Here is a 12,224-nt window from a genome sequence, read left to right on the forward strand (position 1 = left end):
AATTGAAGGTTCATGCTATTATGATTTCCTTTTTTTTTTTTTTTATTCTACACTTTTTCACTATAACGTATAATAAAAATCATTGCTCAAAAATTGTTTTCCTCATAATTTATATATAGATAAAATTATTATTTTTTGGAGGAAATGTGGTGGGGTTCATAAACAAAATCTGGTAAAACATAAAAGCAAAACTATCTTTTAATTATTTTAAGTTTAACACGCATTCACACAACCAAACGTTAACCATTGTTTTCAGGCCTCTCCTAAAATTGAGTTGTTCAGGCGGTTTTGTAGGCTTGGTTTTTAATTTTTAATTACTATTTTTATTTTTTATTTTTAAATATAATCCTCAACCACAACTACTAAATCATGATCTAATATATTTTTATTTTTTTGTGGTCGGCTATAGATCTTTTAAGATATTCGTTAGGATTGATTACATATATTTGTTATTATCATTTTATTTAAATAAAATTATTTTTATTTAGACTAAATTTAACAAGGAGTGAAACTCTATCTCTTTAACAAGTCCAACTTAAACTCAAACTCATCATTATCATTTTTTTAAAACAAAATTATTTTTGTTTAATCGAAACTTAACAAGGTGTGAAACTTTATCTCTCTAATAAGTCCAACTTAAAGTCAAACACAAACGTTGATAATCTATATAAAAACAAAAATTCTAATAAGTCTCAAAAAGAAAAAAGAAAAAAAGAGACTCACATTGAAAATAGGACTCAAAAAGAAAAAAAAAAGAAAAAAAAAAGAATCACATTAGATTAAGAAAAGGAGAGAAAGAGAGAGAGATTCCTGTTAGGACTCTCTCTCCCCTCCTCAAAGTCCTAACAATTACCACCTCAAAACCCTAAACTTAACTTCACTTTAGGTTTCAAAAAAAAAAAAAAAAAAAATAAAAAAAGGAAGAAATTAGGCTTAAAAAAAAGAGGACTCATTAGGAGTCTATTTTCGCCGTCCTCAAACCTTGGCAATACCACCGCATTAAAACCCTAAACTTAACTTCCACTTTAGGATTTTTTTTTTTTTTTTTTTTTTAAAACGCAAGCAATCTGATTTAACTTTCTTCTTTGATTAATGAATTTTATGTCGGATTTGTTTAGATTGTTATTATTAATAAAATTTCAATTCTACATATGTGGATATTTGTTTATATTGTTATTAATGAATTTTATGTTTTTTGTCGAATTTTTTATTTTCTTTCATATGTGCCTGAGATTTTCTTTCTATCTTATTCTTTTATTATATTTAGAATTGATTTTCTTTCACGTATTTGGGTTAATCTCCATATTTATATTGAAATTGCTTGTGGGTTTGGCTTTTGGGTTGAAATTTCTACTAATTATTTTTTTATATTGTACATGGCAGATAAAACATCTCTATTTTTTTGGAGAAAAATCAAAGTTACAACCTATGTCTTCCAGTCTAGGGAGCGATAAATTTTTATTTTGTATGTTATATATAAATTTGTTGAATTTAGTTTGGTTTTGAAGTAGAATTTGGGGATTCTATAAATTTTGAAGTTTTAAGTCTTGAGGTTTTTGGTATTTGCATCTCAGTAGGTTGATCTAAATTATTATTTTATATTGCAAATGGAAGATAAAACATCTCTATTTTTTTGGAGAAAAATCAAAGCTGCAGCCTATGTCTTCCAGCCTAAGGAACGATAAATTTTTATTTGGTATGTTATATATAAATTTCTTGAATTTGGTTTGGTTTTAAAGTAGAATTTGGGGATTCTATAAATTTTGAAGTTTTAAGTTTTGTGTCTCAGTAGGTTGATCTTAATTCTTCACCTTAAATGCATTTATTTAGGTTCATGTGATTTTTTTGTTTTCTTATTAAAAGCTATGATTTTTGGTTGATTAATTATTTGTTTGGATTAATTTCAATTAATTATTTGTTTGGATTCAACATAAAAGATAATGGAATTATGTATTATAATTTTGATATTGTTTCATGTTTTGAATTGTCTATATTGTTATTGTTACGAGAAAGTCATATTGCTACTCAAATTTGAAACTTGGTGTGTCTTCCTTATATCATGACCTTTGTTTATATATTTGCAGTTTATATATATATATATATATATATATATTAGATATATATATATTTTAGAATCATTTGCAGTTTATATTAGTTTTGAGTGTGTGTGTGTGTATATATAACTATTGGGAGTTTTGCTTTATTAATTTAAGAATTGTAAATTACTTTGTATGTTTCGGTAACTATGCACTTGCAACTCAATAACGTTCAATGTTAGACAACACTTCTAAACTATGGAAAAGTATAGAAGTTAAATATTTTTTCATTTTTTTTCAAAGTCAATAGTTTTTTCATGCATCGCATGGGTTAGCGACTATTCTATATATATATATATATATATATATATAACCAAAACCTCTGAAACTCTCACAATTTTTCAAGTCAACACAATATTTAAATAAAATTATCATTTTATTAAAATAAAATTATTTTTTTAGTTCAAACTTAACCAGGAGTGAAACTCTATCTTTCTAATAAGTTTAACTTAAACTCAAACTCATTATTATCAGTTTTTTTAAAATAAAACTACTTTTGTTTAATCAAAATTTAACAAGGAGTGAAACTCTATCTTTCTAACAATTTCAACTTAAACTTAAACTCAAATGTTGATAATCTATAAAAACAAAAATAATGATAGGACTCAAAAAAAAAAAAAAAAAAAAAAGGGAAGAAGAGGAAGAAGACTAACATTGAAAAAAAAGAGACTCACGTTCATAATCGTGGGTTTGGTTTTTGGGATGAAATTTCTACTAATTATTTTTTTACATTGTACAATGGCAGATAAAACATCTCTATTTTTTTTGCAGAAAAATCAAAGATGCAACCTATGTCTTTCAGCCTTGGGAACAATAAATTTTTATTTAGTATGTTAGACTCACTTTGATAATTGTGGGTTTGGTTTTTGGGTTAAAATTTCTACTAATTATTTTTTTTTATTGTACATAGCAGATAAAACATCTCTATTTTTTGGAGAAAAATCAAAGATGCAGCCTATGTCTTCTAGCCTAGGGAACGAAAAATTTTTATTTGGTATGTTATATATAAATTTTTTGAATTTGGTTTGGTTCTGAAGTAGAATTTGGGGATTCTATAAATTTTGAAGTTTTAAGTCTTAGGGTTTTTGGTATTTGCATCTCAGTAGGTTGATCTTAATTTTTCACCTTAAATGCTTTTTATTTAGGTTCATGTGATTTTTTGTTTTCTTATTAAAAGCTATGATTTTTGGTTGATTAATTATTTGTTTGGATTAATTTCAATTAATTTTTTTTTTAGAATGTCTATTTACTCATTGTTGGATTTTTTTAAGAGTCAATAGTTTTTCTGTGCATCATATAGGTTAGCGACTAGTATATATATATATATATATAACCGAAGCATCTGAAGCTCTCACAATTTTCCACGTCAACATAATATTTAAATAAAATTATTTTTGTTTAATCCAAACTTAACAAGAAGTGAAACTCTATCTTTCTAACAAGTTCAACTTAAACTCAAACTCCTCATTATCATTTTTTTTAAATAAAATTATTTTTGTTTAATCCAAACTTAACAAGGAGTGAAACTCTATCTCTCTAACAAGTCCAACTTAAACTCAAACTCTAACATTGATAATGTAAGGTTGAATTTAATCAACCATCTTGTTGGCTTTATTTCGTACCAAATTTGCTTGTATTTCAGCAATTAATAACCCTGTATTTAGGTGGGATTGTTGTAAGGGTAGTGAGCGAGATAGTGTGAAGAAATGCTCAAGAGTGTGCAAGAAAACAGAGACTCGCGACTAGATCTCGCGGGTGACTCGCGGCTGCAAGCCGCCAGAAGATGCACACGTGCCAGGCATACCAGAAGTTGAAGCGTCATGCTAGTTGGAACACTACAAGACAAAATAGGACAACTGGCCGTTCTGTTATCTCGCGGCTAGATCTCGTGACTCAGTCAAGCCGTGAGGCCAAGCCGCGAGCCAGCCCTGTTTTGAAAAACCTAACTCTTCACATTCCATTCACATCTCAGTATAAATACCTATTATACCCACGAAAGAAAAAGAGCTTCCAGAGAGAATTTTGAGAGAGAAACCCTAGAGTAAAACAAGATTGATTCATCGACAATTTTCACATAAGAGACTCTTCAAATTCCTTAACTCTCTTCCTCTCCATTGTTAAACTCTTGAGAGGTCTTTTTACCAAAACCTTTTCTCACCATATACATTACTGTGAAAGGGCTGTTTGGTGTTCTGGGAAGCAGTTAGGAAGAAACCAATCTACATTGGTTGATGCTATGGTCAAGTAGCGGAATCCGGGAAACTAGAAAAGAAATAGGTTCGGCGCAACCTCGTTGGAGCAAGAAGCTTGGAGGGCTTAGGTACACTGGGTAGATTAGGCTTGGAGGGTCTATTGCTGTTCATGTATCCCAACTACATTTTCTAGTGGATTACTTACCACTTGGAGGGCGGGGGAGAGCTTTTACGTTGAAAGCTTCAGTTTCCTCTTCGATAACACATCGTGTGTTATCCTTATTTTTGCATCTTCTTTCCCTTAATCTTTGCCTTTTATTTTCTGCTGTGGATGTAATTTTAATTGGCTTAGATTATTTACCAATTCTGTTTATAGCTTGTGTTCATTTTCCGCACACTAGTTGTTTGTCATAAAGCTTGAATTGGTTATTTTGTAATTGGGGGTCTAAACGTTCAAGGGTGTTTTATACACTATTTGAACTTTCAATTGGTATCAGAGCGGGTACACTTTTAGTGGTTTTATTACCATAGTGTGATCCTTGACTCCCTATTGAGATGGATCGGTCTCAATCCCTAAATGCACCTCTATATTTTGATAGTAGTAGTTATGCTTTTGTAAGGTTTGCATGAGAGCATTTCTATGTTCCATTGATGAATCAGTTTAGGATGCTGTTGATATAGGTTGGACCAAGCCTGAGGAAGCTAAATCCACATGGGATAAGGCAGCACTCGCCGCATCTAATGCTAACAGTAAAGCACTTAATGCAATTTTCTGTGGTGTGTCTCCAGATGAGTTTCATAGGATTTCTCACATTACTGTTGCCAAAGAAGCATGGGAGATATTGGAGACCACCTACGAAGGCACGAAGAAAGTGAAAGACACCAAGCTGCAGATGCTGACCACTCGGTTTGAGGAGCTAAAAATGAGTGAGGATGAGTCCTTTGACTCTTTCTATAGCAAGCTGAATGAGGTGGTTGTCAGCAAGTTCAATTTGGGAGAGAAAACAGAGGATTCTAAAATTGTAAGGAAGATCCTTTGATCATTGCCGGAAAGCTTTCATACTAAAGTGACAGCGATTGAAGAAAGTAAGGACCTTGATGACATCAAAGTCTAAGAGCTGGTTGGTTCTCTTCAGACTTATGAAATGTCACTGCCCAATCAACGGAAGAGAAAATCTCTTGCTCTTAAGGCCATTAATGAGAAGGTGGAAGTCCATGACTCATCGGATGAAGATGTGGTTGACAAAGATGTTGCATACCTTGTAAAATTTTTTCAAAAATTCTTGAAATTCAAGAATAATGGAAAATTTGGTGATAAAGGGAAATTCCAAAGTTTAGGAAGGGAGAAAAGGGAATTCAAAAAGAAAGATGGAAAAGAATCCCAATCTACACAAGATGTCACTTGTTTTGAATGCAACGAGCATGGACACTTTAAGAAAGAATGTCCGAATTATTTGAAATCGAAAGGCAAGGTGTATGCCACGACATTGAGTGACTCGGATTCATCCAACTCAGATTCTGAGAAAAACTGTGATAGAGAAGGGAATTATTCAGTTTTTATGACTATTGCCCATGTTGAGTCTTCAGACGAGTTGAATTTGCTTGTACGAGAACTTGGAGAACATAGTGATGAAGAATCACTCGGAGTTGTTGAAGAATCAGATGTTGAAGAAGATGAAGGCACAACCAATCTTCAAGAAAATTATAACTCACTCCTGGAGAAGTCGGGTGAGTACACAAGGGTGGCCAAGGCAACCGTGAGAAAGATGAAGAAGGCAAAGGAGGACTATAAAGGTCTCCTAATTCATTATAAGGAGGCCAAATGTGAGATAGAAGCACTAAACGGTGAGCTGTCAGAAGCCTACACAAAAGTGAGATTTCTTGAGCAAGAGGTTGTGTAAGCAAATACTAAGATAAAGAGAGTCACCACCAAGAAGCTAGATGATGTTATTTCATCTCAAAAGAACTTTTCAGACAAATCCAAGTTTTGATATACTGGAGGTAGTAGCTCATCTAGCAATATCATTAAAGAAGTGAAGTTTATAAAGGCCAAAGAGTCAGTTGAAGTTGGCCCTACTGCTGAGAAACCCAAGATAGAGGAGAAAAGGAATGTGGAGAACCAACGGATGGTGAACAACCCTCGTAATCAATATGTGGGCAGGTCTCAATCCCGAGCCAAGTCTCGTCCACGATCACAAAGAGGTCCTAGATCGAACTATGTGTGTCATCATTGCGGACTTCAAGGGCATACTCGGCCAAGTTGTTAAAAGCTGAGAGCAATGAATAATGCAACTGCTCCAAGGTCAGGAGGACCTAGAAATGACAGGAGAAATTGGGCTGGTGAACCATCAAGAGATCAAAGTGGTGATCCCGGAATGATGGACGTGATGAAGATGATTGGTGCTTTCACCAACCGCTTGGAAAGCTTCACACGAAGATTTGAAAGCCCTAACTCTCGTACCCAATCCTATAAGGAAATCACCCCAAACGCAAGTGATGTGTGGGTAAAAAAGGGTACTCATGCATAAGCATTACAACATGTCCAAGCATCAATAGTTCCTATGTTTTGTGACTTTGTTTGGTTGTTTGCTTATTAATTGTGTTGGTTGAAATGTGTTTGTTTATTTTTGCATTCTTTCGTTTATTCCTTTTTGTTGTTTTTGATTAGTCTTTTTCTTCTTATGTGTCAAAAATCCAAAAACCACATAAAAAGTAGAAAATCAAAAAGTTTGATCGACATTGTTGAGTTTTGTCTCAAAACTTGTTTTGCCTTGTACCTTTGTGCTAATGGCTTTGTGCATTTACGAGCGTAGCTTGTTCCTTTGCACTCTTATCATTGTGGAAGAAATCTTGAAATCTATGTGACTGTTGTAAATAGATCTTCAAACTTGTCATGAATGATTGGTGAATGGTTATGTTGATCTTGAGACATGCATAGACTTGTGCCTATATATCTTCCCACTCTTTATTTTTGTTTTTGCTAAAAAGAGCTCACAAAATGTAAATCTCCAAATGAAAAGAGATATTGAGCTGCAAAAGCCTGTCGCACATACTAGTATTCAACTAGGAAAAAGGGAAAGCGACCAAAAATTAAAGTGAATGATTATTCAAAAAGCCAAAGGCTATCTCATCAAGGTGAAATATCAAATATCACTCTCACAATGAGAGGTGATTGTCTCAAAAGGATCAAAAAGATCAAATGTTATGGTTGAAAGTGGAGTCAAATGTAAAACTCCAAATTGTGTGATCAAGTCTCGTGGGAGGTCATATATGTATACTTCTATAATTGAGATGGGTTACATGATCTAGTGCTAATTGTGTATGCCTTGATTGAATTGATCATTGAAACTTCACATTAAACTATGGACTATCTCATTGTTGATATCCACACACAACACACAAGTTTATGTTAAATGAATGTCATATTCATTTGTGTGATTGTACTTGATAAAATGTGTTTTCACATGCTCAATCTTTGTTGATTCAAACACAAAAAGATTTTTGAGTTTTTTAGGTGTTTTTGGAAAGTATTTTGTTCTTCAAAAACTGAAAATTTCAAAAACGGTGTTGCCCTGTTTTGGCGACTCAGTCGCGGGTAAGTCAAGTCACATGCCACAGTCGTGAACTCACAGGTCAGTTTTGGCGACCTGTTCGCGAGTGGAAGGTCCAGTCGCGAAGGGTACACAGAGATTTTCGCGGCTCAACTCGCAACTCCCTCGCGAGTGAGTGAGACTTCCAGTCACAAAAAACACTTAGAAATTTTTTCAAAACTTTTGGCTTAAAGTGTTTTGGCGGGTGTATTTGGCGACTTACCTCAGCCGCGAAAAGTGCGTGTTTTGCACAGTGAGGGCAGTTTTTAAAATCTTTTTCAGTTTTCCCTCGAACTTTATGTGACTATTCACTTTCTCTCTCAACTGTCTCTTTCCTAAACACTCTGTGTCACCCATTTCGAACTCCATTTTTGCTTCATCCCAACTCAAAATCTTCAAGTAAAAGGTATGGGTTTTCATTCTCACACTCTGTATTTCTTGATTTTGAGCTTTTCCCTCTTCATTATATGTGTTGATTTTTTGATTTGTGTTGGGTTAGTGTTTCGGTATTGTTCTCTGTCCATGCTTAGCTAGTTGAGGCTCTTAGTTTTTATGATCTTGTTTAGGCCAATGGAAAGAGGAGGATGTACGTTGATTTCACGAATCTCAATAGGGCCTGCCCTAAGGACAGTTATCCACTCCCACGAATAGATACCTTAGTAGACTCGACCGCAAGGCACCAACTTCTAAGTTTCATGGACGCTTTCTCAGGCTACAACCAGATCAAAATGTCGGAAGCTAATCAAGAAAAAACTTCCTTTGTCAACAGCCAGGGACTCTTCTGCTACAAAATAATGCCATTCGAACTCAAAAACGCAGGGGCGACGTACCAGAGACTGATGAATAAGATGTTTGCACACCAGATTAGAAGGAATGTGCAAGTCTATGTAGACGACATGAAGGTAAAAAGCGTACGAGAAGACAATCACTTAAGCAACCTCCGAGAGACTTTCGACACCCTTCGAACGTACAACATGAAGTTGAATCCGAGTAAGTGTGCATGCGGGGTTACCGTGGGAAAATTCCTGGGATTCATGATGTCCCAAAGAGGTATAGAGGTCAATCCGGAGAAAGTACGGGCTATAATGGAGATAGCCCCACCAAAGACGGTCAAGGAGGTGCAAAGCTTGAATGGCAAGATAGCAGCGCTAAACAGGTTCTTCTCAAGGGCAACGGACAACTGCTTGCCCTTCTTTCGCATATTGAAGAAATCGTTTGAGTGGACGGATGAATGCCAACAGGCATTTGAAAACCTAAAAGTGTATCTTTCATCTCCCCTATTGCTCAACCCATCAAGGCTAGGGGAAGAACTCTACCTATATTTAGCTGTCTCACAAGCTGCTGTCAGCGCAGCTTTAGTGAGAGAGGAAAATGGATCATAGAGACCCATTTACTTTACAAGCCGAGTGTTCCGAGGAGTAGAAGAAAGGTACCCCCAGATAGAGAAACTAGTATTTACACTAGTAACCGCGGCACGAAAACTCAAGTCGTATTTCCAAGTACATACCATCATTGTCTTGATGGATAAGCCTTTGAGAAAAGCTATGAGCAACCCTGAGGCTGCAGTTATGGGCAGTTGAGTTAAGTGAATTTGACGTACAGTACCAACCGCGAATAGCTATAAAGAGACAAGTCGTGGCTGACTTTATCGTCGAATTCACTCAAATGGATGGCCAAGGGGCAGAAAAGATTCCGCATTAGAACATTTACACGGATGGGTCTTTCAATAAGTAGGCAGGAGGAGCCGGTGTAGTACTCATCTCTAAAGAGGAAGATAGGATCGAGTGCATGATCCGACTCGAGTTTTCAACGACCAACAATTAAGTGGAATATGAAGCTTTAATAGCAGGGCTGGACCTCGCAAGAGCAGCAAGGGCTGAGAACATGACCATTCACTACAACTCCCAAGTCATAACCAGTCAAGTCAACGACAACTACGAATGCAAGAATGAAAGGATGAAAAAATTATCTCGATAAGGTGAAGGGCCGAATTAGCAGTTTCCAAATCAAGTTCATCCAAATCCCAAGGGAGAAGAACGAATGTGCTGATTGACTTGCTAAGGCTGCCTCAGCAGAACGCATGGCTGCCCTAAATCAGGTATTATCCTTCGTCCAAACCTCGTTGCTTATAGACAATAGTACGAATGTGCAAGAGATAGGTTCTAAAACAATTTCCTACCTGAAGAATGGTATGTTGCCGGATGTGAAGGACGAAGCAAGGAAGCTGAAGGTTCAAGCATCGCGATTTGTTCTCATGAAGGATATTTTGTACAAAAGAGGTTTCTCCCGCTCTTACCTAAGATGCTTAGTCCCCGAGGAGGCAGAGTACATCATGAGAGAAGTTCACGAGGGGATCTGCGGAAACCACTCGAGGGCACGATCGTTAATACACAAGCTAATCAGAGCAAAATATTATTGGCCCCCCATGCAGAAAGACGCGCAAGCTTATGTCAAAACCTGCGACAAGTGTTAGAGGTTCAACAATGCCATCAGACAACCCTCAGAGGAATTTACCCCTATGACGGCCCCATGGCCATTTGCCCAATGGGGATTAGATATCATAGGCCCTTTCCCGACAACAGTGAAGTAGCTGAAATTCCTTGTGGTTGGAATCGACTACTTCACCAAGTGGATAGAAGCAAAAGCCCTAGCCACTATCACAAAAAAGAATATTTAGAGTTTTGTTTGGAAGAACATCATCTGCAGGTATGGAATACCAAGAGTACTTGTCTCTGACAACGGAAAGCAGTTCAACAACAACGCATTCAGGGACTCCTGTTCGCAGCTAAGGATCAAGAACCACTACTCGTCACCCGCCTACCCGTAGGCCAATGGACAGGTTGAGGTTACGAACCGATCCTTGCTCAAGATCATCAAAACTTAGCTCGAAGGGGTGAAGGGCATTTGGCCAGAGGAACTTCCGAGCGTTTTATGGGCATACCAGACAACAGCAAGAACACCCATTGGGGAAACACCGTTTCGACTAGCGTACAGGGGTGAAGCAATCATCCCAGCCGAAGTCAGACTCATAAGCTACAGGGTGGACCACCATGATGAACGGAAGAATGACGAGGCTATGTGCTTGGAGTTGGACCTACTAGATGAGATCAGAACAATAGCTGAACAGATACTAGCACGTTATCAGGACCTCATGTCCAAGCACTACAATTCCAAAGTCAGACACAGGGACTTCCAGGTCGGAGATCTTGTCCTAAGGAAGGTAATGGGTGCCACTAGAGATCTGACCCAAGGAAAGCTCGGCCTCAACTGGGAAGGACCCTACAGAATTACATCATGGCAAAGGAAGACACCTATCACCTCGGGACACCAAACGAGCAGAAACTGCACCATCCATGGAATACCGAACACCTAAGAAAGTATTACCAGTAGAAAGCAACATCCGACAAACTTTCAATTTATTCAAATTTTGCTAGTTTAAGTTAATTATTGCAACACTCTTCAGTTTTCTAGTTTACTATCTAGACAGTTTATTTTTGCTACAATATTTAAGTTTTCCTTTTAAGCTTCTTTTCCTTTAAGAACAATTTTTGGTTTAATAATAAGAGGAATTTTCATATATGACTGATGTATTTTTCAACGAAATTCTACGTAGTCCACAAAATGGACAGTTCATCCCAAGAGGATGAAGATTTTACTTAGTCCATGAAGTGGACGATTCATCCTTGTAGGATGAAAATTTTACTTAGTCCACAAAATGGATGGTTCATCCCAGGAGGATGAAGATTTTACTTAGTCCACGAAGTGGACGGTTCATCCTTGTAGGATGAAAATTTTACATAGTCTATGAAGTGGACGGTTCATCCATGTAGGATGAAAATTCTACTTAGTCCATGAATAGGATGGTTCATCCTAGGAGGATGAAAATTTTATAGTCCATAAAGTGGACAGTTAATCCCAGGAGGATGAAAATTTTAGTCCATAAAGTGGACGTTTCATCCTAGGAGGATGAAAATTTTATATAGTCCATAAAATGGATGGTACATCCCAAAAGGATAGAGATATTATTTAGTCAATAATGTGGACAGATCGTCCCAGTAGGACGGATATTTTGATAAGTCCAATAGTGGACAAATGTCCATAAAGTGGACGGATAAATCCGCAAAATGGACGATTCATCCAGGAAAAGGTGTCCTGAAGTCCATAAAGAGGACAAGTTTTTACAGTCCATAAAGTGGATGAATTTTTTTATGAAGGATCATCCAAAACGGCAAAAATAACTGTCCAATATATGGACGGATGTATTACGAAGTCAAATAAAATGACGGCTTATCCCGACAGAATCCGTCCAAAACAAATAAAAATCTACATGACGGGTAAACGGACCT

This window comes from Quercus lobata, chromosome 4 (assembly GCF_001633185.2).
Source record: "Quercus lobata isolate SW786 chromosome 4, ValleyOak3.0 Primary Assembly, whole genome shotgun sequence".
In the NCBI taxonomy this organism is placed as follows: Eukaryota; Viridiplantae; Streptophyta; class Magnoliopsida; order Fagales; family Fagaceae; genus Quercus; species Quercus lobata.